The 24,376-nt window shown below is 45.6% G+C and overlaps 1 protein-coding gene across 1 annotated transcript in view; it reads right to left on the bottom strand.

The window, feature by feature from the left end:
• ATRN (attractin) overlaps positions 1–24,376 on the bottom strand; it is a 626,429-nt gene that overhangs the window by 285,521 nt on the left and 316,532 nt on the right.

The following is a 24,376-nucleotide window of genomic DNA, read 5'->3' on the forward strand; positions in this document are numbered from 1 at the left end:
ATGAGGCATATCAAAACCTGGGAAACTCTGGAACCAATATATGGTGTCTATCTTCTTAGCCAATACAGGGACCGACAGAATGGGCTCCCAGTTCTTCACATGAACATCTTTCAGAAGCCAGTGAATAGGGACCATCAAAGTATTTCTAGGATACCACCTCAAACATCTCAGCCCTGGGCTCGTCCTTCATCTTCAAATGAATGGGAATAGTAGCTGCCATTTCCCTAACAAAACCTGGGAAGGAAAGGCACTCAGATGTAGACTTTCTCCTTTCCTCTGGAGAAGAGGGGTCAAATGGGATATCACAGGGCTTCTCCTCTAAGAAGTACCATGGATCTTCATCAGACTGCCATTAAGCGCTCCTCATCAGTGTTGGCAAAAAACTTCTCATGGGAGGACAGAGACCAAGCCTGCCTCAAAACAGAAGAGCTATGTTCTTCAGAAGGGCATTAAAGGTATCTGTTCCATCCTAGACTCCAGCAAAGCTTCCTCCACTGATTGAAAGGGAGTGCCAACATGGGTGACTGTTGGTTGACACAGGTGTCGCATGCGACACTGGCATCTTGAGACCATACCACAGGCTAAGGGCCTTGCGGGGCAGCAGCAAGAAGCATGGCTGGTGAGCTTCACAATGCTATTATAGCACTTCCTCCTGTCATTTACATATCTGAAAAACATTTTCTCCCCCAATTTTACCATGTTGGCTACCTTTTCCCCCAGTTGCCTATTCGCTTTCCTGACAGTTTTTCCAGCTTCTCTTAGCTTTTCCAGGTATTTATGCCCGTCTTCCTCTTTCTGTGATGTAAGATAATGTTTGAAGGCTAACCATTTCTCCCTTACCTTTTCAGCTACTACATTTCAGAACTTTTCCTCTTAACTTTTATGTAATTTTCTAACAAAGGTTTGTCGACTTTAAATAGCACTTTTCAGTTTTGCCCACTACTATTCTACTTCCTTCAGCTGTTCCAATCCAACTAACTCTTCCTTGAGAAATTCCCACATCTCCGCAAAGTAAGTTTATTTTTAAATATGGGGCCTTCAAACTTAATAAGCCCTCTCCTCCATTGTCCTAATATTAAATCACACCATTTTGGTGATCACTAGATGTCAAATGGTCTCCCACTGTAACTTCAGAAACATTGTCCCCATTTGTAAGCACCAGGTCAAGAATAGCTCCATCCCTCATCAATTCTGTTATTCACGGCTGAAACAATTCTTCCTGTACAGAATACAAGATCCCTTTGCTTCTAGAAGACCCCACAGCTGGGACGCCCCAATCGACATCCAGCATATTAAAATCAACAGTAGTACTTCCCCTTTCCTAGCTATCTTGTGGATGTCTTCAATTAAGTCTCTGTCCATTCCTTCTGACTGAGGTGATCTGTATATTACACCAATGTAAATACATTTTCCTTTCTCTTTGTAATTTAACCCGCAGCGCTTCTTCCTTACCCTGTATATCCTGCAGTTCTGTCACCTGAATATTATTCTTAACATTTAATGCCACTCCTCCACCCTTTTTCCCTACCCTGTCCTTCCTGAATAGATTATAGCCAGGTATAACTACACCCCAGTCATGGTCTTCCGTGAGCCACGTCTCCGAGATGCCACTTACATCCAAGTCGGCTTCTATTATTACAGCCTCTAGATCTAGAAATTTGTTTCCCATACTACAGGAATTGGTATACAAGGCTCTCCAGATGTTACTCTTTTTACCCTTTACTATAAGGGTATTTGGTGTCTTACCTTCCTGTGGGTTTATGACTTTAGGGCTTTTTTCACCTTTCCCCAGTGAATTTAATTTAAAGGCCTCTTTAATACTTTATCCAGTCTGTTGCTGAAGACATTATAGCCCTTCCTTGTAAGATGGACACCATCACTACTCAGTAGCTCTTGGAAAATCATCTCATGGTCAAGGAAACCAAAGCACACTCGTTGGCATCATCCACGCAGCCACACATTTAGCTCCAGGATGTGAGTTTCCCCTCAGATTCAATGAAACCACCACCTGATGCTTCACTTTCTGACCCAGAGCCATGAAGTCATGTTTGATATCTTTAGTAGGATACCTAAGCAGTATCATTTGTGCCAACATGTATGAGCAACATAGGATAGTGGTCAGTAGACTTGATGAGTCTAGGCAATCTTTCTGCTACATTTCAAATCTTGGAATCAGGCAGACAAGCACACCTCCATGGAATCATGACTGGTCGGCAGATGGATGCCTCAGTACCCCTGAGAAGAGAATCGCTGATCACCACTACCTTTCGCTTCTTATTTACCACGGATACAGCAGCTTGGGGAACTTTTATCATTGTTTCCTCCTGTTTGTGAGATGTTGTCAGATCTTCTGCATTCCAGGGCTGTGAGTCGATTCTTCAGTTGAACAGAAGATAAAGTTAAGAGGGCTGATTTTGCAGGATTTGATGACCTGTGTCCAGTTGTCCTCTTCCTGCTCAAGATCTTCTCTCCCTCTGCTGAAGATCCCCAATGTTTCAACATGCATGTCTGGGATGGATTTCTCTTTCACAGATGCTTCTTAGTCTTGTCACTTCCTCTCTTAGTTAATGTACTTCTTTCATGAGGGCTTCAATGTGAATGCATTTATCACAGGAGTCCAGAATCTTGCCTTAGGGCAACCAATCAGTCTGCACAGAAGCAGAGGCTGTAATGAGAGCCACAGCTTTAGTGGTCCTCTGTTTCTTTGCCATATGTCAAGTGTAGGAGCTATTTGTACTGTGGATAAAGGAAATGAAAGGCCTGCCAAAATCCCAACCTCATTTATCACCACCTGTTCTTTAAGTTATAGGAAGCAAGTGATTTTATTGTGATATCAAAGAGCCTGTTCAAATATAGCTTTGACCATGCTCATTCCTCAATCTCTTCCTCTCCATCCTTCCTACTCCTTACCCCTCCCAATCTCTTCTCCTTTTGCTCATCCTATCTTTGTTTACCTCTCCATGCTCAATCTACATATGGATATCCTCAAAACCCCACTATTACTATGTTTACTACAACTTGTAACATTCTCCTTCAATACTTTGTAATTCTATTTACTATGTAAGCCGCATTGAACCTGCTATGTGTGGGAAAGCGCGGGGTACAAATGTAATTAATAATAATAATACTCTGTGGGTGTAGCTCAGCGTCAGGTTTTAGGAATTTTTTTTTTTTTTTTACTAATGTGTGGTTATAGGCCTAATTCACGGGAAACAACCAAAGATATGTAGAATGTGTTAGATGTGAAACCTATCTCCAATGCTGTATTAAGGGAAACAGAATGGGACTTGATATACCGCATTTCTGTGTTTTTTTTGCAACTACATTCAAAGCAGTAAACATAGTATACAAACATAGTATATACAGGTACACATTTTTTCTACATGGGGCAATGGAGGGTTAAGTGACTTGCCCAGAGTCACAAGGAGTTGCAGTGGGAATCCCTGCAGTTCCCCAGGATCAAAGTCTGTTGCACTAACCACTAGGTTACTCCTCACAACAAATCACCTTACTACAAAACTATTTTGCAACAAAAGCCTGTCTCCAAAGCAGATAAATAAATGATAGAATGCAGGTATTTGTCTTATCTGGAGATGAGACAGAGGTTCAAGCTGCAGTAGCAAGCATACGTTGGAAGGCAAAGACTCTCTCAGCCTAAAGACACTTGCTTGGTAACAAAGCCTGCCACCTTAGCCAGGTAATTACTTTAGAGTAACTGTGGGGGAGGGGACAAGAGTCTGATATAATGCAACTTTAAAGCAGCAAAGCACACCAATTGAATCTAATTTCTTCAAACCAGTACTAGCAATCAAATGGCAAGAATTTAATAGATGGTCAGAGTAGTGTACAGATACAGGTGATCAGATATTACAAATGTAACAGTTTAGGATGGTAAGCAGTGAATAAGAACCAGTGGAAGAATGTGAATTTTTCCCTTTTTCTCCTCCCTAAAAAGATACAGGGAAGGTATAAAGAAACAGAACAGAAAGCCAGAACTTCTAGTCAGACAATATACAGATAGCAATGGATGTACTCAAGAAAAAAGGGCAGCTTGAATTACTGATGAAAGCAAACAGATTTAAGGGTTCTCTCAAGCTTGGAAGATAGGTTATAGAATCTGATCTTGGAGAGACCTCTTGTATAGTTCCAGGATACTGTCAAATCTGCTGGCCACTTAATTCTGGATGACAGTGAGTTAAATTACTTGTATTTGGATGCGATTTGCTATGACAAAAAGCAAACATACTTACCTGTAGCAGGTACTCTCTGAGGACAACAAACTTTATGTTTTCACAAGTGGGTGACACCAACATGCGTCACCCGGTCCGGGACGTATGATTAGCATAGAACTTTGTGGAGCACGAGACACTCTCCACTGCACTGCAGGCCCCCTGCCCTGCCCTCCTGTCCAGCGATCTCTTCTCTCCCCCCTGCCATGCCCTCCCCTCCTGTCCAGCGATCTCTTCTCTCTCCCCCCTGCCCTCCTCTCCATGTCCAGCGATCTCTTCTCTCCCCCCTCCTCTCCAAGTCCAGCGATCTCTTCTCTCTCCCCCTGCCCTGCCTTCCTCGTCTAGCGATTTCCTCACCCCCGGCCCTCCCATCCATTGTCCAGCGATTCTCCCTGCCCTCCCTCAGCTCCCCGACAGCCCTCCTCGCTCGCCATGCCTTCCTACCCCCTGCGGGCGTTTAACCGTTTTACTTTTCTTCATCCGTCACCGGAAGCTGGCATTCATTCTCACAGGCAGCTCCACTCTCCTCTGCCGCATCCATCTGGCCCTATGTTACGTAAACAGGAAGTGCATCAGAGAGGGCCGGATAGACCTGGCAGAGGGGAGCGGAGCTGATTGTGAGAATGAATGGCAGCACTGCCGGCAACGGATGAAGAAAAGAATTCTGCATGCAAGGGACATGCGGCACCCCCCCCCCCCCCCCTCTCAGCAGCCCTGCCGCACTGTGCGAGTGCCTTTCAGCCCACCGTGAGTGTGTGGTCTTCTCAGTTTCATACTACAGCAAAAAAAAACTTGGAAAAACTTCAGCCATCCCAGACCAACAAGTCGACCAGGATGGATACTTTGGAGCAAATCAAAAGCTTGCCCCTGCTTTGTCTGGGGAGCAGTATGGGTCTTTGGCGCATACTGTTGATGTGAACGAGCACGTTGGGGTTGGCCTGAGCATGCTGGGAAGCTGAAGGGCTGTACCTACACCTCTGATAACAGGGACTCCTCCTTGGCTTGCCAAAAGCCCTCCTGAAGAGGTAGATGCAGAACGAGCACAGCAGGAGAGAGAAGAGATGGAACCAGTATGGTTTGTTTTTTTTTTTTTTTTATTTGGTCTACAACCTTCTCTCCAAAAAGGTTATCCACCTGGCATGGGGCATCAGCCAACCTCTGTTGAACAGAGTGTTCCACGTCAGAAACAAGCAGCCATGAGAGTCTGCACATTGCTATACTCTGGGAAGAGAAACTGGCTGCCACATCAAAAGTATGTTAAGTGCCCCTGATGCTTGACCAACTGGCAAAGTGACTCGGCCTAACCTGGAGGGAGCGTCTCAGCCAGGTCCAACAACTTGTGCACCAAATTTCACAAGTAGACGCTCGAGAACAGCTGGTAAACACCCTGGGAACTGACATGAGGCCAAAAGAGATCAGTGTCGGTGCTTCTTGGTCTTCGCTCGATGCACCTCTCCATACACCTTGGGGTTGGGTTTGACAACGGTTGGTCCTGGGGGGCCTGCACAGCAGGAGGCCTCGAGACAGGTGGGGATCCACTGGACGCCTCACTACTGCTAGTGTCCCATGATCAGAGTCCACTGCACTAACCACTAGGCTACTCCTCCAAACTGGGCTTGGCTATTAAAATAGTTCTAGCTTTTGTAAAAATGCTGGATGAGGGCTTGCTGTAAACAGGCTCTGAAACAGCCTCACCAGATTAGGCCCCATCTCAATTTTCACTATTTGTAGAGCTCAGCTGCATACTTATCGGGCTCTGGAAAGACTATAATGGCTTCTTCTATTTCCTTTTAATGGGTACCCTTAGAAGGAGCCTATCCCCATTTTAACTGATGAATGAAGATGCTAAATTTCATCCTTTATGTTTTGCTTGGAAAGGAGGAAGAGGTAGTTAGATCCAACTGAAATGAACTGGAGTAGAAACAAACAAAACGATTAGATATCTCTTGTTCCTTGCTTACCAACTTTGATCCTTATTTGCTGTAATCTTGCAATCTTGCTATCCCAGCCCTACAGGTCCTTAAATACCGGGCCAAGAGACAACTTGACTTGTTAACCTTAATACACTAACCAAGCATTCCTCGTGAAGAGATCTTTCCCAATCTGCAGACTTAAAACCCTATTATACTCATTGTAACACCACTACCTCCATTCACAAACTATTATCTATTTTATTAGCATGATGGTACCTCTCAGCCCTATAATAGTATTTTCCAGTTCTCTGGTCTTTTTAAAATTATTCTTACATTTACAAGATGCATAACTATTTCACCCCTCGCTGTAGCCTTATAGGCTTTCCAACTATAGGGAAAGACACAGCCCCTCCCCACTCAACCCAATAATTCCTACTAAAAATATCCTCATTGATTTTTTTTTTTTAATTCACTTGATTTCAGTCAGTTTTGATACAGCCACATTTAGCACATGTAAGATCATTTCTTTCAGAAAATGCACCATATTCTCCCCTCCAGAGCTCTCCAGAATGCTCATTATTCAAAGACAATTCCTTCAATTACAGCTTGGTAAGCCTTCAAAATCAGCCAGAAACCTTGGGATCACCATGCTGCTACTGAATATTCGCTCCACTGGCTGCTTTAACTGGCCTGTGCTTTCTTCCACCAAGTTCAACCAATGATTATAGGTAAACAGCTGAACACTAAAGTTCTCCAAATTCGTTTTGATTTGTTTTGGTAGTATCAAGTTGTGTGCACATAAAATCCTTGAAAACACACATCCCTTCAAGCACCAAATCCCAATCTATGGGCTTCTTCACTACCACTTTGTTGGCATAGGTAGATCTTTTCATGGCATTTGAGCCCCAACAAAATAGTGAGCTGCAGGATGTTGAAGATTTCAGTAAAGAATACTGGCCCACAAGCTGGACAATCTTAGATAACATCTCAAGGCATAAGAGAAAGCTCAGCTCACACATTTGCTTTGCTTGAGCTCCATAGTACTCCCTGAATATACCAGCTCCACTGAGATCCTAAGCCATCTCATTTTTCAAACAAAAGAAACTACACATGTACTGTAGCATATGACCCAACATATCTAAGCAGTCCCTGCCTATGGGTTTCCTTTAAGTTTGCACTTAGCAGACAAAGCATTAAGGAGTGCAATCTATCCAGTAGCTGGAATGTCCCTTGCTTGTATTGTATCTAGAATGGCCTATACGAATGAAAGTTTCTGTACTGCATAAATTCAATTTCAAGAATTTTGATTATAAGTTTCAGAGTCTGGAGCAGACCAACTGTGTCATCATTCAGGAGTAACACAAGGATCCTTAAAAATAATGCTACAAGTCAGTCATCAAGGAAGGGAATAAACATAGATGAATTGTATTAAATATTTGCATCTGCAACTGTAACGCATGTGGTAAAAACTCTAAGGGTTTGTGCAAGGCCAAAAAGGGATGATTTTGTATTGATAACATCTTTACAGACTGAAAATCAGTGAGTGTAAATATCTTTGAGATCCAAAGCGTCCAACCAGTCTCTTTTATTAAGGAAATGTAGAATGGAGGGAAGAACGTTCAAATAGAATTTGTGTTTGCAAAGAGACAGATCTCTGAGGTGCAGTTTATGGCTTAAGTCTCCCGTCTTTTTCTAAATCAGGAAATATCTGGAATAGAAGTCTTCTTGGTGGAGAGGTACTTGCTCTGAGGCATTAAATTACACGAGATGGTCGACCTCTTTACAATAGACTGGGGTGAGTCTTTGGAAAATGAGTCCATTCTAAAGGCTGATTAGGTGGCTACATAAGAAACTTCAAGTAGTGATCTGTCTGAACTATGCTGAGGACTCAGGAATCCTTAGTACTTTCCTATTATGGCGAAGTAGAAATAAATCTAATTCCCTACTTGTTAGGAAGGGTGCAACTTTTGAAGAGACCCTGGCTGTAATTAATGGTTTGAGTCAAAAAGAAGGCTGCTATATCAGTGATCAGGCATAAGCTTCCTAGACTAGTCTCAGTTCCACTGAGGTAGCTTAACCAAAACAGTGCACTGAATTTGGTCCTACTGTCTCCAAAATGTGAAGGTGGTCTTTATAGTAGTAATGATTTCAGTGACTAGTATACGTTCAGATAAAAAAAGCAATAGATTGCCTAAAATACTTATGTGTTATAAAATGGATCAGTGGTCTTCTGCGATGGCCTTCACTTTCTCTACAAGAAAGGAGCACTAGTTTAAAGGGTAATCTAGTAGTTTGGTGTGAACACCACCAGCAAAGATGTAGGTACCTACCAAAGGAAGTCATCTAGTGTGAAGAGAAAGAATATACAAATAGGGCTATACTATCATCTGCCAGGCCAAAACAACCAGACAGATGAAAATATGTTAACAGAAATTAGAAAAGCTAGCAAGTTTGGCAACAGTATAAAAATGAGTGATTTCAATCACCCCAATATTGACTGGTTAAATGCCACATCAGACAGTATTGGGAGGTAAAATTCCTAGTGGTAATAAATGACTGCTTCTTGGAGCAGCTGCCCTAGGAACCGACAAGAGGGGGAGCTATTTTAGATCTAGTCCTTAGTGGAATGCAGAACTTAGTAAAACTGGCAACATGTTGGGTTCACTGGGAAACAGACCATAAAACTGTCAGATCTGAGTTAACTGGAGTGCAGTCACTAAGGAAATCTACTGTAGCAGCATTTAATTTTTGAAAGGGCAACTATGACAAAATGAGGAAAATGGTTTTTTAAACGCTGAACGATTCACCTGCAAAGGTTAGGACTTTAAATCAGGCATGAACATTGTTTAAAAATATCATTTTGGAAGCCCAGACCAGATGTATTCCACGAATTAATAAAGGTGGAAAGAACAAATGACAGCCAGCATGGCTAAAGGGAGAAATCAAAGAGGCTATTAGAGCTAAAAGAACATCTTTCAGAACATGGAAAAAAAGATTCAAATGAGAAAAACAAGCAGCAAAATAGGCACTGGCAAATTAGATGCAAAGCATTGATAAAGAAAGCCAAAAAAAGAATATGAAAAGCAGTTCTTAGAGGCAAAAACTCAGTTTTTCAGGTATATCAGAAGCAGAAAGCTGCAGAGTAAAAGGGGAACTCAGGAAGGACAGGGCCATAACAAAGAGGCTGAATGAATTCTTACCTTTATCTTTACAGAAGATGTAAGAGATCTACCTGTACCAGAGATGATTTTCAAGGGTGACTATGCAGAGAAACTGAAAGAAATCTTGGTGCACCTGGAAATCCTAGAAGACTGACTTAGCTACATGCTATCCTGCTCTATAATCTGCTATGAAACTTGTCTTCCCAATGCAATCTTGTTGAATTCTCTGTACTCTATAATCCGCTCCAAACCTATTGAGGTGTGAGTGGAATATAAGCACCTGGTAAAATAAAATGTGCAGAGCCAAATTGACAAATTAAAGAGTACTAAATCACCTGGACCAGATGGTAAACACCCCAGGGTACTGAAAGAACTCAAATATGAAACTGAAGTTCTGCCCATGTTGTTGACTCCTGAAGTTAGTACTATTATGGTATGGTAGAATGATTTATAGATCTTTAATGATTTTTGTATTGATTCACAATATGCCTTTTAATGGATTTTGGATTTAGTTCACACCTTTCTCAGCAGTCCACAAGCCCTTGAAAACATTAACACAGCTACAGCTACACCTAAAGCATGTAAGAGGATTCCCTGTGCTTATGTCATACAATGGTAGCCACAGCAAGGTAAAAACAGATGTAGAAGTAATTATAATCATACACCTTTGTTGCAAACTTAAATTTATACAGCAGTTGGAAGAGACTATTACTATGATCAAGGAAGCAAGATTTTTTCCCTGCCCCAATTAGCTGCAACAGTTTGCATTTCATTTGGCTTGAGAACGATTAAGTCCCAAAGTACTATTACTCAACAGGACAAAAGCAACAATTCAATAAGACAATCACATACTTGAATATGGAAAAAATTTAACACTGGGAATATTATAGTGCTGCAGTGAAGATTTTAAAATGTCTTTTGTTACTGTAGTAATTCCCATTCAGGCTTTCTGGAACTGAAAACAAAGTTTACCTCTAGTTAATTACAATGTGATTTTTTTATCCATATAGCTGGAGCAAAATCTTCAGTTTGTGTCTTGGTTAGAGGACCCTTTAAACTATGACGAGCGTCTTTAAGAGCAAATAGATAGAACAATGGACCCTATATGATGGTGTTAATTAACCAACTAACCCTGTTTGCTTTCTCATTCAGAATTAGTCATATGGAAAGATTTTAATTTATACAATTCCAGATATTTTTCTTCTTAAAAAGCAGTGCTTGCACTTTCACACTTATGAGATTGTTATGCCATTAATAATTTTTTGTGCATATGGTACAACTGTAAAAGAACTACCACTTTTGTATGCAGGTGCACATACCATGATTTGAGTTCAATAAAAAAATGAACCCAGCAGTAATCCAACTGGATACTACACTTGATGTGTTTTTTTAGTTTGTAAGTAAAGCCCAGAACTAAATTTTGGCAACTGGTGATTGACCTGAGATTCACATATCTACATATCTATATATATATATCTATATATATATGCAAGTTGATATAATCAGCAACTTTTGACTCCATCAATTTACTCATTGCTATTGGCAAAACTGAATGAATTAGGTACGATTGGGATAGTATTTGATTGGTTTTCCAAGTTTCTGATTTATAGGCAATATAAAGTTAAGAAAAATGGGGAATTCTTATTCACGGAAGCCATCATGTGGTGGTGTTTTCAGGGCTCAAGTTCCCCTATATTATTTAATATTTTTATGAGCTCTTTAGAGGACAATGAAATTTTCTCTTGTGCTGACATTTTTGTTTTGGTTCTCACTCTTTCCAGTTTGGATCAGACTTTCTGGAAAATTACAAATTCTATTAACAAAACAGAACTTTGGCTTGGATAGTATTCAGTTCTATTAAGTATGATTTAGCCCAAAGTCCTATGGCTCAGTAACCTACTTTAAGACACTTCCAACCCTAGGACAATGTCCTTACCTCTACTGAAGATCGCTTGCATCATCTACTGCAAGAACCTTTAAATACAAAGGATGAAGATGCGAGTACTGGACCAGAATCACTTCATCTATGATATCTGCTCACTTGTCGAGAACAGCATCATCAGGAATCAATTTCATTTTACAGGAATTTTAAACTATTGCACATCCAAAAAGATTCCCAGAGGTCTGAGGATCAAAAAGGGTCCCACCAAGTTTAAGATTACTAGGGGTTATTTATTTATATTTGGATAAATGGTGCTCCATTTTAAATAAATAAATGTTCCTTGGACCTCATGATTTTAATTGTCGAGATCTGTAAACGTAAGAATGATATGTTATGTAAATCATATGAAGTATATTGAAGAGTGAGGATTCTCATTTTGACACTGCATTTGCAGATTTTAATAAAGACTAGGAAAGTTTAGACGTGAAATTAAAGAAATGAAGATTAACAAATTTAAGAGACAGACAAAGCCGACTAAAAGAAAGGTTCTACAGACCATACCCTTTAAGGAAGAAAGATAAGAGTATTACACCCAGATCAGATCAAACCCCCATAGGCGATTCAGATAAAAACCCTATCCAAAATTAAGTTGACCCTCCTGTAATTGAACACAGTAAAAAGCAGGATTAGGAGTGACTCGGATGAATTGTAAACATCTCCTTTTAGTAGTCCAATACGTTCAACAACACCCCCAGCCAGACTGAATGCTAGATTTGGTCTTAAAAAACAAAACAAAACCAAAGAGATACCCAGAGGCACATCCACACATACAATAACCCATAAGGAAAGGTACCAATTTCAGGGCAGGAGGCAAGCGAGAGGGAGAGGCAGAGTAATACAAACATTCCATTTGGGAATGAATGGATCCAAACAGGAAACCAGCAGGTCCCTTTTCCAACAAGACAGCTAGAGATAAATATTCCAACTTTTAATTTATCAAATACCTTACATATCTCAGTTAGATCCTGTGTTTTTCTGATCTGTGTTGTCTGTCTGTATTATGGTATTATGCATTATGGTATGGTGCACCCACTCTGGGTCCTTTATTTGAAGACTTGGCTCCAAGTACACTATGCAGCCAGCGAGAAATACCAGGGATGCTGCTGTCATCTGTAGATGTAATGAGCGACCTTCTGTCTTGTTTCGCTGGATGTGTCATCAGCCTTTGATTGTGGATGTTGATCTGTTAGGTAAACTGTGAGAGATTTGTGTAGGTGGGGTGGTCTGGAGTTGTTTTGAGTCATTCTTGAAAAGGCATTTTATGCAGGTTTCGAGTGGGAGGAAGGTATTACTAGTAATCCCTGTATCAATGGGTGTACCACAGGGGTCTGCCCGTTCCACCCTGTTATTTAATATTTACATGGAATCATTAGGCAAGGGATTTGCATGTGGAGCATCGGATTTATGCAGCTAACTTTCAGGGTTTTTTTTCCTGTACAAGGGGGATTGACTTGGTTGAGTGAAAGATTGAAGGTGTGTATGACTGCTGTGGGAGTGGATGTGGAAGAATAGGTTAGCTTTAAATTTAAGAAAAACTGAATTAATGTCTTTAGGGCAGGATGAAGAGTTGCTCGAATGCCAATCTGTGAAACTTGATGAGATGAGATACCGCTGAGGGGTGAAATGCATGTGTTGGGGGTAATTTTTGACTCACAGTTACCGATATAGGATCAGATTTTGAATGTGGTGAAGTCTGCGTTTTTTCAATTACATCTATTAGATCAGTGGTCCAAAGTCTGCTGATTTCTTGGATTGATTTCTGTAATGCACTGTATCTGGGAATAAGTAAATCCAGAACCCAGGAATCATGAAAAGGATTAAAACCCTAGATGAAAGTAATAAATAGAAATATAACAAAACAAAACAAAGAAAATAAGATACCTTTTTTATTGGGCTAACTTAATACCTTTAATGTTTGACTAACATGGCTACCACACCACTTGAATACCAGATGAACAAGCAGCATTTCAGGAGTTAAATGTGGCTAATCTGCTGAAAACAGCACAGGAGAAGCCGAGGCTGCAACATGGGCTGGTCAGGCAAAATTCTGCTACTAAGTGGCAATGGGTCAGGACAGATAATGTGAAAAGAGTGATAACGGTACAGAATGAGACAAAGAAACCTGAAGGCAGTTGGTGAAAGAGGATAAAAAAAAGGAAAAGGACCTAAGTTGCTCCTATAAACTTTATAACTGCATTAAGACTATATGAATTGACACTTACTTGAAGAATGCTCTAGAATCAGTTTGATGGCCAGGGTATGCAAAACTGGGAAGGTGGAATGGATGAATGAATAGAGAAGGAGTGTGATTGTGCTGCAGGGGGCGTGTATAGTGGGTTATGTGAATTTTCCTCTTTAGAAAAACTCACTATGGAGGATTGTTGGGGATTTCATATTTGGGATGGAGAGAAGAGGAGGGAAAGAGGTAGTAAGGAGAGGAAGGTGGCTAAGGGGTTTGGAGAAAGGAACTTATAGAATACATAAACAACTTCTCAATATTACATGAGTCTCAGTCAGGTTTTTGCCCTTTACACAGCACAGAAACAGTACTACTCACTCTAAAAGCCAAATTCAAGCAGAAAATAGCAATAGGTAACGAACAACATCCTCCTCCTCTAATTCTTCATGTCTAGCGCATTCGACATGGTAAACCATAATATATTAATAAGATTACTCGACAAATTCGGAATTGGTGGCAACATACTCAACTGGATCAAGCGTTTCCTAACCACAAGAACATACCATGTAAAATTAAAATCAAACATATCATCACCGTGGAGAGCAGACTGCAGAGTACCACAAGGATCACCGCTATCGCCGATCCTCTTCAACCTAATGATGACCCCACTAGCCAAGACCTTGTCCAACCAAGGCCTTAAAGACCCTTTCATCTATGCAGACTACGTCACCATATACATCCCTTACAGAGCTAACGACAGAAATTGCTAACGAAATCAAGCTCGGCCTGAACACCATGGAATCATGGGCAAATGCATTTCAACTAAAACTCAACGAAGAAAAAACACAGTCTCATCCTTTCATCCCAACACAACACGCATAACCCCACAACTATCAACAACCCAGATCACACCCTCCCCGTCTCAGATAGCCTGAAAATCCTCGGCGTCACAATGGACCGCAACCTTACACTAGAGAGCCAAGCAGAATCAACAACAAAGAAAATGTTCCACTCAATGTGGAAACTCAAACTCGTGAAACAATTCTTCCCGAGGGCAACCTGATACAATCAATGGTATTAAGCCATCTAGACTATTGCAATGGAATCTATGCATGATGCAAAGAACAAACCTTAAAGAAACTTCAGACCGCACAAAACACGGCAGCAAGACTCATCTTCGGAAAAACGCAATTTGAAAGCGCAAAACCCCTATGCGAAAAACTTCACTGGCTTCCAATCAAAGAACGCGTGAAGGGGCATAATCGAACACAAACGCCTATCTCCATGGGCGTCTATGTCCGAAAACGGGTACGTGAAGAGGCGGGACAGACCGTATTTTCGAAAAAATGGACGTTTTTCAGCTGGGCGTTTGTTTGTTTTTAGCAATAATGGAAACAAAAAACGCCCAGCTCAAAAATGTCCTAATCCGAGCCATTTGGTCGTGGCAGGGGCCACGATTTGTAGTACACTCGCCCCCCTGATATGCCAGGACACCAACTGGGCACCCTAGAGGTCAGTGCGGCGGACTTCAAACAACGCTCCCACATGCATAGCTCCCTTACCACGGGTGCTGAGCACCCAACCCCCCTCCCCCAAAACCCACTACCCACAAATGTACAACACTACCATAGCTCTTAGGGGTGAAGGGGGCACCTACATGTGGGTACAGGGTATGATACATACCTGTAGCAGTTGTTCTCCGAGGACAGCAGGCTGATTGTTCTCACGACTGGGTTGACGTCCGCGGCAGCCCCCACCAACCGGAAGAAGCTTCGCGGGACGGTCGGCACGCAGGCCACGCCCACCGCGCATGCGCGGCCGCCTTCCCGCCCGTGCGCAACCGCTCCCGCCAGTTGAATGACAAGCAATAAAATATGAAACACACAACTCCAAAGGGGAGGAGGGAAGGTAGGTGAGAACAATCAGCCTGCTGTCCTCGGAGAACAACTGCTACAGGTATGTATCATACCCTTTCTCCGAGGACAAGCAGGCTGCTTGTTCTCACGACTGGGGTATCCCTAGCTCTCAGGCTCACTCAAAACAATAACCCAGGTCAATTGAACCTCGCAACGGCGAGGGTACAACAGAAATTGACCTACAAAGAACAACTAACTGAGAGTGCAGCCTGACCAGAATAAATTCGGGTCCTGGAGGGTGGAGTTGGATTTACACCCCAAACAGATTCTGCAGCACCGACTGCCTGAACCGACTGTCGCGTCGGGTATCCTGCTGGAAGGCAGTAATGAGATGTGAATGTGTGGACAGATGACCACGTCGCAGCCTTGCAGATCTCTTCAATAGTGGCTGACTTCAAGTGGGCCACCGACGCTGCCATGGCTCTGACACTATGAGCCGTGACATGACCCTCAAGAGTCAGCCCAGCCTGGGCGTAAGTGAAGGAAATGCAATCTGCTAGCCAATTGGAGATGGTGCGTTTCCCGACAGCGACCCCTAGCCTGTTAGGGTCGAAAGAAATAAACAATTGGGCGGACTGTCTGTTGGGCTGTGTCCGCTCCAAGTAGAAGGCCAATGCTCTCTTGCAGTCCAATGTGTGCAACTGACGTTCAGCAGGGCGGGTATGCGGCCTGGGGAAGAATGTTGGCAAGACAATTGACTGGTTAAGATGGAACTCCGACACCACCTTCGGCAGGAACTTTGGGTGAGTGCGGAGCACTACTCTGTTGTGATGAAATTTAGTATATGGAGCATGAGCTACTAGGGCTTGAAGCTCACTGACCCTACGAGCTGAAGTAACTGCCACCAAGAAAATGACCTTCCAGGTCAAGTACTTCAGATGGCAGGTATTCAGTGGCTCAAAAGGAGGGTTCATCAGCTGGGTGAGGACGACGTTGAGATCCCATGACACAGTAGGAGGCTTGATAGGGGGCTTTGACAAAAGCAAGCCTCTCATGAATCGAACGACTAAAGGCTCTCCAGAGATGGCTTTACCTTCCACACGATAATGGTAAGCACTAATCGCACTAAGGTGATTCCTTACTGAGTTGGTCTTGAGGCCAGACTCTGATAAGTGCAGAAGGTATTCAAGCAGGTTCTGTGCAGGGCAAGAACGAGGTTCTAGGGCCCTGCTCTCACACCAAACGACAAACCTCCTCCACTTGAAAAAGTAACTCTTTTTAGTGGAATCCTTCCTAGAGGCAAGCAAGACCCGGGAGACACCCTCAGACAGACCCAACGCAGCGAAGTCTACGCCCTCAACATCCAGGCCGTGAGAGCCAGGGATTGAAGGTTGGGGTGCAGCAACGCTCCGTCGTTCTGCGAAATGAGAGTCGGAAAACACTCCAATCTCCACGGTTCTTCGGAGGACAACTCCAGAAGAAGAGGGAACCAGATCTGACGGGGCCAAAAGGGCGCTATCAGAATCATGGTGCCGCGGTCTTGCTTGAGCTTCAGTAAGGTCTTCCCCACCAAAGGTATGGGAGGATAAGCATACAGGAGGCCGGTCCCCCAATGAAGGAGAAAGGCATCTGACGCTAGCCTGCCGTGTGTCTGAAGTCTGGAACAGAACAGAGGCAGCTTGTGGTTGGTCTGAGAGGCGAAAAGATCCACCGAGGGGGTGCCCCACTCTCGGAAGATCTTGCGTACCACTCTGGAATGGAGCGACCACTCGTGCGGTTGCATGACTCTGCTCAGTCTGTCGGCCAGACTGTTGTTTACGCCTGCCAGGTACGTGGCTTGGAGAAGCATGCCGAACCGACACGCCCAACGCCACATACCGACGGCTTCCTGACACAGGGGGCGAGATCCGGTGCCCCCCTGCTTGTTGACGTAATACATTGCAACCTGATTGTCTGTCCGAATTTGGATAATTTGGCAGGACAGCCGATCTCTGAAAGCCTTCAGTGCGTTCCAGATCGCTCGGAGCTCCAGGAGGTTGATCTGCAGATCCTTTTCCTGGAGGGACCACAGACCCTGGGTGTGAAGCCCATCGACATGGGCTCCCCACCCCAGGCGAGATGCATCCGTCGTCAGCACTTTCGTGGGCTGCGGAATTTGGAATGGACGTCCCAGGGTCAAATTGGTCCGTATGGTCCACCAGAGCAGTGAAGTGCGGCAACTGGTGGAGAGGCGGATGACATCCTCTAGATTCCCGGTGGCTTGGAACCACTGGGAAGCTAGGGTCCATTGAGCAGATCTCATGTGAAGACGAGCCATGGGAGTCACATGAACTGTGGAGGCCATATGACCCAGAAGTCTCAACATCTGCCGAGCTGTGATCTGCTGAGACGCTCTGGTCTGCGAAGCCAGGGCTAAGAGATTGGTGGCCCTCGCTTCGGGAAGGTAGGCCTGAGCCGTCTGGGAATTCAGCAGCGCTCCTATGAATTCCAGAGACTGAGTTGGCTGGAGATGGGACTTTGGGTAATTTATCACAAACCCCAGCAGCTCCAGAAGTTGAATAGTGCACTGCATGGACCGGAGGGCTCCGGCCTCCGAGGTGTTCTTGACCAGCCAATCGTCGAGATATGGGAACACGTGCACTCCCAGCTTGCGTAGGTAGGCCGCTACCACCACGAGGCACTTTGTAAACACTCGTGGGGCAGAGGCGAGCCCAAAGGGCAGCACACAATACTGAAAGTGCCGTGCGCCCAGGCGGAATCTGAGATACTGTCTGTGAGCTGGCAGTATCGGGATGTGAGTGTATGCGTCCTTTAAATCCAGGGAACATAGCCAATCGTTTTTCTGAATCATTGGCAGAAGGGTGCCCAAGGAAAGCATCCTGAACTTTTCTTTGACCAGGAATTTGTTCAGGCCTCTCAGGTCTAGGATGGGACGCATCCCCCCTGTTTTCTTTTCCACAAGGAAGTACCTGGAATAGAATCCCTGCCCTTCCTGCCCGGGTGGTACGGGCTCGACCGCATTGGCGCTGAGAAGGGCGGAGAGTTCCTCTGCAAGTACCTGCTTGTAATGGGAGCTGAAAGACTGAGCTCCCGGGGACAATTTGGAGGCAGGGAGGCCAAATTCAGGGCGTATCCGTACCGCACTATTTGGAGAACCCACTGGTCGGAGGTTATGAGAGGCCACCTTTGGTGAAAGAATTTTAACCTCCCTCCGACCGGCAGGTCGTCCGGTACGGACACTTGTAGGGCGGCTATGTTCCCATGGATCCAGTCAAAAGCCCGTCCCCGGCTTTTGCTGTGGAGGCGCAGGGGGCTGCTTAGGCGCACGCTGTTGACGGGAACGAGCACGCTGGGGCTGTCCCTGTGCCTGACGAGGCCTTCGGGCCGGCTGGTTGTACCTACGCTTCGCAAAAGAATAGGGTGCAGCCTGCCGAGCCCGGGAAAAAACGCCCGCCCGCGGGGGCGGGTGCTGAAGGCGCCCGGTGGGAGAGCTTGTCGAGAGCGGTTTCCCGCTGATGCAGTTGGTCAACCATCTGCTCGACCTTCTCGCCAAAAATATTATCCCCCCGGCAAGGGACGTCAGCCAGTCTCTGCTGGGTGCGGTTGTCCAGGTCAGAGGCACGCAGCCATGAGAGCCTGCGCATCACTATACCTTGGGCCGCAGCACGAGATGCCACGTCACAGGTGTCAAAAATCCCCCTGGACAGGAACTTTCTGCACGCCTTCAGCTGCCTGACCACCTCCTGATAAGGCCTGGACTGCTCCGGCGGGAGCTTATCGACCAGGTCCGCCAGCTGTTGCACATTGGTCCGCATGTGGATGCTCATATAGAGCAGGTAAGATTGGATGCGGGTCACGAGCATGGAGGATTGGTAGGCCTTCCTCCCAAATGAGTCCAGAGTGCGAGACTCCCGCCCCGGGGGCGCCGAGGCGGTATCCCTCGAACTCCGTGCCCTCTTGAGAGCAGAATCCACGACCGCTGAGTCATGGGGCAACTGGGGCCGCATGAGCTCTGGGTCAGAGTGGATCCTGTACTGGGACTCTGCTTTCTTGGGAATGGTGGGGTTAGTTAGTGGTCGCACCCAGTTCCGAAGCAGCGTCTCCTTCAGGACATTGTGCAGCGGTACCGTGGAGGACTCTCTAGGTGGTGATGGATAGTCGAGGACCTCGAGCATCTCGGCCCTCGGCTCTTCCACAGAGACCACGGGAAAGGGAATGCTTATAGACATATCCCGCACAAAGGAGGCAAAGGAGAGACTCTCAGGAGGTGAGAGCTTCCTCTCCGGTGACGGCGTGGGGTCCGAGGGAAGGCCCGTAGACTCCTCTGAGGAGAAATATCTCGGGTCCTCCTCTTCCCCCCACGAGTCCTCATCCTCGGTATCGGACATTAGCTCATGTAGCTGAGTCCGGTACCGGGCCCGGCTCGACGTCGAGGCACCAAGGTCTCGGTGTCGTCGAGCGGTGGACTCCCGCGCCGGCGGGGACGGAGCTCCCTCCAGCGACGTCGACGGGGACTCCACCTGCGTGGCGGTCGAGACCGGCACCGCAAGCGGCGGCGGTGTCGACAGCCCCGGCGCCGGGCTAGAGCTCGCCGGCGCCACAGTCATCGGCGCCGGGGGCGCAAGCACCCCCGACGCCGGCACAGCCTGGCGCATCAGCCCTTCCAGGATCCCCAGAAGGATGGCTCTGAGGCACTCGTCCAGGCCCGCTGCCGGGAAAGGCGGTGGGGCCGGTAAGGGTGTCGGTGCCAGAAGCTGCTGGGGGCCAGGAGACGGCACCGAGGTGCCGGAACCCCGACGCGTCGGTACCTCCACCACCGACGGAGATCTCTCCTCTCTGCGATGACGCTTCGGCGTCGACTCCTCTTCAGGGTGCACCGAGGGCTCCCGGTGACGGCGCTTCTTATCTTTTTTCCGGTGCACGTCACCGGCGCCGGAGGGCATGGAGGAGGAGGAGGTCGATCCCCCTCGGTCTCGAGGTACCGGGTCCGACAGGGTTCGGTCCCGTGGCTCACGAGTTGAGGGAGTGACCGGGGCCGACTGCCCACGCGGCCTCTCAACCCCACTCTCACCGGCGGGCCGGCGGGCCGACGGGACCTGTTCTCCTGGGGTCGCTGCCATCGGTGCCGATGTCTCGGGCATCGATACCGGTACCGAAGAACCGGCCTTCGATACCGATGCCGTCGAGGTCGACGTCGAGGGGCCGGCGCAAGTTCCAAAAAGACGGTCCCGCAGAACTTGCCTCGCAACCTGAGTCCGTTTCCGGAGACCGAGACACAAAGCGCACGACTTGAGATTGTGCTCCGGCCCGAGGCACTGGAGGCACCAAGCGTGGGTGTCGGTCTGCGAGATCGGCCGGCCGCAGCGACCACACTTTTTAAATCCACTCGGGACCTTCGAGGACATCGACGGAAAAATCGCGTCGGCGAAGTCAAAGTCGGCAATGGTGGCTAAAATCACACCACGAAAAAATCAACCGACCGAGCGGCCACTAGGCCGCAACGTGGCGTCCCCGCTAGAAAGCGAGGGAAAAAGGGGAGCGCGTGCTCCACACGCGCAAAAAAATTTTTTTTTTTTTTTTTTTTCTCTAAAACAATACAAACAAAATCAGAGGAACCGAACGGGATCCAAGCGACGATCCGCGTAAACGCGGTCGAAATCCGGCGGCTGAACAGAGAGAGAGGCAAACGCACCACTCTCTCAGTCGCGGAAAAAAAGTAACTGGCGGGAGCGGTCGCGCACGGGCGGGAAGGCGGCCGCGCATGCGCGGTGGGCGTGGCCTGCGTGCCGACCGTCCCGCGAAGCTTCTTCCGGTTGGTGGGGGCTGCCGCGGACGTCAACCCAGTCGTGAGAACAAGCAGCCTGCTTGTCCTCGGAGAAAGTGGGTTTTGCAGGCCTCCCATTTACCAGCACAAGCGTTACAGGTGGGGGGGGGGGGGGGAATGGGCCTGGGTCCGCATGGCTGAAGTGCACTGCGGTACCCACTAAAAGTGCTCCAGGGACCTGCATACACGCAGGCCTCTAGGACTGGTTGCTGCTATATAACATTGGCACACCAGTTGACACCTGAAGACTAATCTCTCCGAAAACGTCCTTTATTGGAACAAGCACGCTTACTCACAGTTAACTGCAGATCAGAGGTTGTGCCCCACTGGCAACGAGTCTCCCTGGTACTGAGATGAGCAGTAGGTCAGAGCTGGCAGAATGCTGTACAATGCCCTCTTTCAGCCACATTCAAGGGAAGAACTAAGTTCTCTAACGTGGCTAACATATGAAAGGGATCTAAAACTGGCTTACAAAAATGGCTACTACCTCATGGACTACCGGAAACAGGGCACACTCTGACCCAGTAAGCAGGGGGAAAAGCACCATGGGAGTAGAGCCTACCAACTACCAACATCATGAGCATTTGCCACAAGCTACTGGAATCACAGAGCCCAATACCCTACACCCACCACAATGCATTGCTGACGTGACTCTGCAGTGCGAATAACAGAAAAGGTGTCACACTCACCCGAGAGCCACATCAGAACCAGGGAAAGGCTGTCACAGGATAGAACACATTCTGCAGTCATAGAGGTGGGTACGGCATTTGAGGCTGGCATAGAGGCTGGAAATAAAGTTTTTAAAGTGGGTTTGTTTTGGTGGAAGGGGGCTAGTGACCACTGGGGGAGTCCGGGGAGGTGATCCCCGATTCCCTCCAGTGGTCATCTGGTCAGTTGGGGCACTTTTTTGGGACCTGTTTGTGAAAAAAAGGGTCCAAAAAATGTGACCCAAAATCGTGGTAAAACGCCTTTTTCTTTTTTCGATTATCAGCTAAAGACGCCCATCTCTCCTCGGCCGATAACCACGCCCCAGTTCCGCCTTCACCACGCCTCCAACACGCCCCCATCAATTTTACCCGTTTCCGCGACGGATTGCAGTTGGAAACGCCCAAAATCGGCTTTCGATTATACCGATTTGGGCGCCCATGGGAGAAAGACGCCCATCTCCCTATTTGGGTCGCAATATAGGCGTTTTTCTCTTTCGATTATAAGCTGGATAGCCTTCAAAATCTGTACTATGGTTCACAAAATTATCTACGGTGATGCATCGCTAAAGATCGCAATGGACATTACACAACTCTTTTGCTGAACGAATCTTTTATGTGGTCTTACCGCATGAACCTATCCTACCAAATGACAAACTTAAATCGACCTACCAACCAGAAATACATCCGAATCAACACATTCGTACCTAAATCTACACTACCCACGATGCAAAGGGCTCAAATATAAACCTACGCATCCAGTTTTTCTTACATCAGCACACTACTGTGGAACGCACTACCAATAGCCCTGAAAACTACGTACAGCCACTTACACTTCAGAAAAACACTAAAAACTCACTTGTTTAAAAAGGAATATCCTACCGATCCAACATAAATGACTGATCCCTGCGACATAACATCACTAAAGATCGTAATGGACATTACACAACTCTTCCACTGAACAAATCTTTTATGTGGTCTTACCACATGAACCTATCGTACCACATCTCCCTGCATTTGTTTACCCCGGAGCCTGTAAACACCTCTCCAGCACTATGTAAGCCACATTGAGCCTGCAAATAGGTGGGAAAATGTGGGATACAAATGTAACAAATTAAAAAAAAAATAAAAATAAATATCTTGCAGTATGGTCTTATAATTGCTCGATGTGTATATGTAGAACACTGAAAGACCAATAAGGCACCGGATAGAGCAGATATGATCAGGATACTAATAGAAAATCTGCCAAATATAGCTCAAAAGATGGTCACCTTTCAAAGAATGCTGTAAAGCACAAATGCAAAGAAACATTGATCCATGCGAGCCTTGGCATAACCTCAAAAGTATCTTAAGAAATAAGCTGAACACACTGTTTACCTGAATGGCATAGGCCCAAAAGGAAGGGGATAACAGTGGAGGAAGACGAGGTGGGGGGGGGGGGGGGGGAGGAAGAGAGAGAGAGAGAAAGAGAGAGAGAGAGGTATATGTATATGATGATTGTTGATGGAAGCTTTATCATATTTGAAAAATTAAAAAATAACCAAAATAAATAAGGATGCGGTTAAGATTTATGCTATGATTCTGGAACAAAAGCTTTGTAAAGATATGGAAAGTTAATTCATGAAGATCAAACTGGATTCATATTCAATAGATATTCTACAAACATTTCTAGATTATTACACAGTTTCCTCTATGTGTCTAAGGATATGTTCTACTCTGCAATGGGCTTATTGTTAGATGATGGTGGTCTGGAAAATCTGTCTGAGAAGAGACCCTCGGGTCCGGGTTGAAAATGATTATGAGGAGCTGCCTTGGATTTTGATATAACAATTAAATCAGAGGAGACAAAAGCTTGCAGCTAGATGAAGCTTATAGCAACTGAAATAATAATAACTTACTGGAAATTGAGCTAATGTTGCAATAACTTGAAGTAGATGTTAGAAATAACACATTTCTAAATCAGCAGCTGAGGCTAGCAGAATGATAAGTCCCCTACCTGGTGGGGGAAGGAATGAAAAAGATCAGCTTAGCCCTAAACGCTTTCAATGAAAAGACCTTCAATAGGTTACAATGGCCACATCATTTGCAAATGCTACAGTTTTGGAAATCTTTTCATACATATTGTACACATTTTATGTTGTGTGCAAGGCTGCTCACTCTCTCCTTTGTTGTTTTACTTAGCAACGGATCCATTAGTCACTACTATTCAATAGCATACTAATATCTTGGGGATAAACAAAGTCACGTGAGGCAAAGTTGTCACTAATATGCAAATGACCTTATTGTGTATTATTGCAAGTAGGTGAATCTCTCCTTCTGTTGGTGGGTCTTCTTGGGTAGTTTTGCCCTTATATCATAGTACAAAACAAAATGGAATAAAATAATACTTATCAATGTTCAGTGTAGCAGAGGGATATAGGAGCCTTTCCAGTGGGATTAACAGGGCATCTGTTCCCTAGGATTAAGATTCTTTCCAGACCTCAAGGAGATTAAGCACAACTCTGATAAGGTATTGCAATGGGTTATGATACTGTCAATCACTAGTCCCCACTTTATCTATGTTGGTGG

Source organism: Microcaecilia unicolor, chromosome 2, assembly GCF_901765095.1.
Source record: "Microcaecilia unicolor chromosome 2, aMicUni1.1, whole genome shotgun sequence".
Classification (NCBI taxonomy): Eukaryota; Metazoa; Chordata; class Amphibia; order Gymnophiona; family Siphonopidae; genus Microcaecilia; species Microcaecilia unicolor.